The sequence below is a fragment of the Hyaena hyaena genome, unplaced genomic scaffold (genome assembly GCF_003009895.1).
Source record: "Hyaena hyaena isolate Hyena2069 unplaced genomic scaffold, ASM300989v1 scaffold_316, whole genome shotgun sequence".
Lineage (NCBI taxonomy): Eukaryota > Metazoa > Chordata > Mammalia > Carnivora > Hyaenidae > Hyaena > Hyaena hyaena.
Window position 1 is genome coordinate 762505 of NW_024080946.1, and position 5932 is coordinate 768436.

Consider the following 5932-nt stretch of genomic DNA (forward strand, 5'->3'; position numbering starts at 1 on the left):
GGTTAAGCGTCCGACTTCGGCTCAGGTCATGATCTTGCGGTTCGTAGGTTCAAGCCCCACGTCGGGCTCTGTGCTGACAGCTCAGAGCCTGGAGCCTGTTTCAGATTCTGTGTCTCCCTCTCTCTCTGACCCTCTCCTGCTCACACTGTCTCTCTCTCTCTCCCTCTCAGAGATAAATAAAAAACATTAAAAATTTTTAAACAAATAAAAGAAAAAAAAGATGTTCAACTTTATTAAACAGGAAAAAGCAAAAAGAAAAACAGGATAACACGTCTCACCTCACAGAGTAGCACAGAGGAAAGACCACAAGGCTGGGACAGATGTGAGACGGGAGACTTACTGTCACACCCTGTGGGTGCAGGCTGCTGGTGAAAACCTTGAGTGTCAACCCTTCACACCTTAAGAATATCCAATGGGAAGAGAGCAGTTTCTTCAACAAATGGTGCTGGGAAAACTGGACAACAATATGCAAAAGAAACAAAATAGATCACTTTCTTACACCATACCCAAAAATAAATTCAAGACGGACTGAAGACCCAAATGTGAACTTGAGACCATACAAGTTTTTTGATGGGACTACAAATTATTTTGACTACATCAAAATAAAAGGCTTCTGCACTGCGAAGGAAAGCATCAATAAAACTGAAAGGAAACCTATAGAGTGGGAGAAGATATTTACAGATGACATATCTGATAAAGAGTATCAAAATCTATAAAGAACCTATACAAATCAACCTCAAAAAACCCCCACCAAATTATACAATTTAGAAATGGACAGAAAATACAAACAGACATTTCTCCAAAGTAGTCATCCAGGTGGCCAACAGACACATGAAAAGATGCTCAACATCACTCCCCATCAGGGAAAGGCAAATCAAAACTACAATGAGATGTCACCTCACACCTGTCAGGAAAGGGAATGGTCTTAAAATGAAACCTATAGGGGCACCTGGGTGGCTCAGTCGGTTAAGCGTCCGACTTCGGCTCAGGTCATGATCTCCTGGTTCGTGGGTTCGGGCCCCGGGTCAGGCTCTGTGCTGACAGCTCAGAGCCTGGAGCCTGTTTAGGAATCTGTGTCTCCCTCTCTCTCTCTCTGACCCTCCCCTGCTCACGCTGCCTCTCTCTCCCTCAGAAATAAATAAAAAACATTTAAAAAAATTTTTTAATGAAACCTATGTATGGCAAAGTGTGTAACTGGAGTCTGAGCAGGAGAAAACATTAAACATCCCCAAACTGCATGCCTACGAAGTAACCATCCTGAACTTTTCGAAAATGTCAAGGTCATGAAAGGCAAAGGAAAGCTGAGGAAATGTTCTGCTTCCACAGAAGCAGACTAAAGGAGAATAGATACGACAACAAATGCACTGTGAAAATTGTATAAAGGGTGATATGAGGGCTTGGGCATAAAGTTAGTACAGATTGTAGGTACAATAAAAGTTTCGTTATAGATATTAAATTTCCTGATTTTGATAATCAATCATACCATGGATATGTAAAATAATATTCCTGTTCTTAAAATTATATGTGTAAGTGTTTAGGGGTAACAGACCACATTATGTGGAGTTTATTCTCAAATATTCAGAAAAAAAAATATGTGAAATAAAGTAATATTATATATGTATATACAAATATAAATATGTATAATACATACATATACACATAATGTATATGCATATAGAGAGAAAGTAAGTGTGGCAAAAAGTCAGTAAGTGGTGAACTAGGTGAAAGATACAGGAGAATTTACTGTAATATTCTGGAAACTGTTGTGTATGTTTGAAATCCTTTCAAAATGAGGGGAGAAAGAGAAGTGTCCCCAAGACAGGAGAGCAAGGAGGGGGCGGGTACCCAACCCACTAACGGGACTCAGGGCTGGTCAGTCTCCTGAGAGGCAGGTGTCGTATTGATACAAAGTGGATTATGATCATTCTGGATTGATAAACTTGAACTTGATCCTTGGGGAAATCCTGGCATGTACTTTCCAATAGGTGGGCTATAAACATTTAGAAGAGACTGTGCGCTCTCGCAGTCAGTGTGAACTCCCCCACAAAGCCAAATAAACATATGCAAATCAGGTCAAACGAACCTCATTTTCTTTTTCGAAGTAAATTAACAAAATGACCATCAGCACAGTGTATCCCAATGGAGGCGAAGTTTTTGATAAGTTGTCCATGATGTCTTCATGGATAAGAAGACAAAAAACCCTGGAGGCATTTTTACAGCAACCTGAACACCACCACTCACAGTATAGACTGAGTCTGCCTGGGGGCCAGGGTGGAGGATCAGTCTCCCAGAGCAGCTGTAACCAAGTACCCCGCCCTGGTGGCCTGAACAGCAGAGATTTACCCTCTCCCAGTGCTGGGGGCTATACAAGTCCAAGGTTAAGGTCGTGATCACAAGGGCAGCAGAGAGGGGAGGGTCCATTGAGCCCTCTTTCCTTGCCTTGTGGGCGGTGGTCTTCACTTTGGTGTGGCTACCTCCTTGTGTGCATGTCTGTCTCCAAGCCTCCCCCCTTTTATTTTTTTTAATGTTTCTTATTTATTCCTAAGAGAGAGAGAGGGAGACAGCATGAGCGGGGGAGGGGCAGAGAGAGGGGGAGACACAGAATCTGAAACAGGCTCCAGGCTCTGAGCTGGCTGTCAGCACCGAGTCTGACGTGGGGCTCAAACCCACGAACCGTGAGATCATGACCTGAGCCGAAGCCGGACACTTAACCGACTGAGCCACCCAGGCGCCCCTCCAAGGCTCCCCTTTTGATAAGGACGCGAGTCATACTGGATTAGGATACACGCTAATGACCTCATTTTAACTTGATTACCTCTGCGTAGACTCTCTTGCAAATAAGGTCACCTCCTGAGTTGCCAGGGAGTTAGGACTCCCACGTATGAGTTAGAGAGACACAATTCAACCCCTAACAGTGGAGGTGGGGGGAAGGATCTCTCGCAGACGGCCACGAAGCCCTGCCAGGTTAAACTCTATCAAGGAAAGACAACATGAGACCCTCTTTCCATGCCCGGGGACTATCTACAGGTGCAAAGGGAAAATAATCGGTAGGATGGTGAGACAGCTGGTCTACCAGATACGGAATCGGGGGGCCGTCCAGCTCCCTCACCCCCGGGCGGCACCACCCTGTCATTCCCCATGCACTCCTGGGTGGTGTGAGGATTCAACGAGAACCAGGCGGGAGGCATTATGCAAAATGCAAGGCTCACAAGACCCACTAATCACAGGCACCCCCCCTCCCGCTGCAGACGGAGTCAGAGCCCAGCAGGGAGCGCCAGGCAGGAGCCGGCATGGACACGTGTGACGACAGCACTCTGTCATTTCCTTTACCGCGGTCTGTAGGGAGGCGGGGACGCGTTGGTGACACTCTGGTTTCCAGTCCTTCCCGGCCTCCCTGCCTGGGTCCCATAACCTCCCACCCCTCTGACACTTGGCATCTCCCCCCTTTCCAAGGGGGGCCCTCGGTTCTTGCCTCTCTATAGACGTACAGCTTCTGTCTGGATGTATCCCTAACTTACCTGAGGTCCCGTTTCCCAGGCGTGCCCCACAGGGTTTCAGCACGCGTCGCACCCAGACCCATATTCACAACACTTAGCAAATGCCGTGCATCCTGACTGCAGGATTCGTCGGGACCTTTACTCCTGCATTCTGCCTCTTCACCAAGGGATATGGAACACAACATTTCCCAAACTGCTCCAACTCAGAGCTCCATCTTCCAGACATCTGGAGGAACTAACATCCTGCTTTGCACAAGTGCTGGCTTGCATTCCACGTCCAGGTGGTCCGCGACAGACGGCTACGCACCAAAATCCTGTTTCCCTTCTTTGTGGACATGGAACTAGACTCCACTTCCCAACCCTCCTCAAAGCTGGCCATGGCAGTGCCCCCTCACCCTTTCCAATGGGATGTGAGCGGGTGTGAGAGTCGGGCCTGATACGCAAACCCGCTCTGTGCCCTTTTCCACATCCGTTCCCTTCTGGCTGGCCAGGAGACGAATACCCAGGTGCCCTCGGCAGCGCTGCCATCAGCCAGGGTCCCCGGCACCACTGGATGAAAGACAGCTACCTTGATGATCTGAATACCTGCCTAGAAATTTGCATAAGCCAAAGATAATTCCTATGATGCTAAGCCATGAAATGCCCAACACACTGTCCCATTTGCTTCTTCACTCCCTGTAATTAGGCACGAAAGAAAAATGAACTTTCTTCTTCTTTAGGGAACCATCATTCAAATCCTTTGTTAGAGCAGCTATACCTTAACTTACGCAGTGTATACTGCTTGCTGCATAATAACGCAACCAACAATCACAATTAGTCATGATTGTGTTAAGAAATCAGTTGGGAGTCTGCCTAAAAGTCAAGATTTGATTATTCATATACTCAGGATGTGAGGATTTCATTGCTGGGGAAAATGAAATAATCTTGGGATTCGGAAAGGGGACTGCGGCTTCCAGAAGGGTCACGACCTTCCAAAACCCTCCAATCTATTAGATTGGGTGCACAGCCTCGAGCACCTGCGGGCTGAAGGCTGGACTGTCCGAGCGTGGTTCACCATCCCAGGACGCGGGAAGCACGGCTTCCCCGGGATGCATTCTTGACGTGGAAGAGCATCCAAAAGAAATACGGTCGAATCTCTGCCTCGAGACAGGATGCGATAAATATTATCAGGAGGAAATGGATTTCTGTCCCATTTTCAAGATCTCTGGGAAAGGGAGTTTCCATTGACTCACACCTACCTCGTCAGGGAAAACGACGCGGAGTTACTTCATGGTCTGTGAAAGCCCTTGTTCACATCTGTCAACTGTTCTCGTTCAGCCTCCTAATAAAACGGGTGTGAGGCGGGTGGGTGGTCACCCCGCCTGTCATAGTGCTCCGGGAGTCTGTTACGTGAGACCGCGAGACCCTCAGACGCAGAGCCAGGTTAGGACACCGGGCGTCCCCCCCCAGCCCCTTCCTGTCACTTCCCAGCTTCACCGCTCGGTCGCCCCATTAGTGAACGTCCCCCGACCGTCTAGTCTCTGGGGGGCCTGCGGCAGGCACGTGGATGTGCCACAAAGGTGACCGGGACGGAGCCCGTGGCCCCTGGGAGCTTTGGGGCTTGATGGGGAAACATGACAGGTGCGTACACCTGCTTCAGTCCTGTGACAGCCACAGGCTGCCGCCCGCCAAGCCCTTCAGACCAGAACAGCCGGTCAGGACGGTAGGATGGAGGGGTGGCGCCTGCTGGGACCCCACCCTCCGCACCCACGGGTGCTGGGCCTGAAGCTGCAGGGGGAATACCCCGCCCTTCCACTCACCTCCGGCCCCCTCGGGGGAGGCGGCTTAGATCTTCGCCCCCACAGACCTCAGGACGAGGAGGTCCCAACCCTGGGAGAGTACAAAAAAAAATATTTTTTTTGGTAAAGTTTATTTATTTAGAGAGAGAGGGGAAGAGGGAATGAGTCAGAGCGGGGCAGAAGGAGAATCCCGAGCAGGCTCTGCGCTGTCAGCTCAGAGCCTGATGTGGGGCTTGAACGCGCCAAATGTGAGATGATGATCTGAGCTGAAACCAAGAGTCAGATGGGTAACCGACGGAGCCACCCAGGTGTCCCCCAAATTTCTTTTTCATAAAGTTCTGTTTCTCAGACTGTCTCGAAGCCAGGGTGTGGACAGGTGACCTGGCTTCTGTCAGTCAGAGGCACCCATGGGATACCTGGAGGTGGCGGTGAGTCAAGTCGCCTCGAGGTGACTCCAGGTCCCCCGGCAAGCTGGGGAAGTTTCTGAAGTCCATCCCGTCACGGGGCAGAGCAGCAGGTGACAAGAGCATTTCTTCTGTCGCCCTGGCACACACTGCCCCCCCCACCAGCACTCCCAACACCCAAGCCTGACCAGCAGCACTGCTGCCACCTGTACCCACAGCTCTGACCCACTTCTCGTTCCTTCACTGTGCAAAT

At 49.6% G+C, this 5932-nt stretch overlaps 1 long non-coding RNA gene across 1 annotated transcript in view; it reads right to left on the bottom strand.

The window, feature by feature from the left end:
* The window catches only part of LOC120242694, a 22615-nt gene extending 17256 nt beyond the window's left edge, over positions 1-5359 (bottom strand). Inside the window, exons 1-2 of the long non-coding RNA XR_005531141.1 lie at positions 5297-5359; positions 4736-4818 (exon numbers count right to left, since the gene is read on the bottom strand). This is a non-coding gene — a long non-coding RNA (uncharacterized LOC120242694). The remainder of the gene's footprint in view (positions 1-4735; positions 4819-5296) is intronic.
* Positions 5360-5932: the final 573 nt, after the last annotated feature.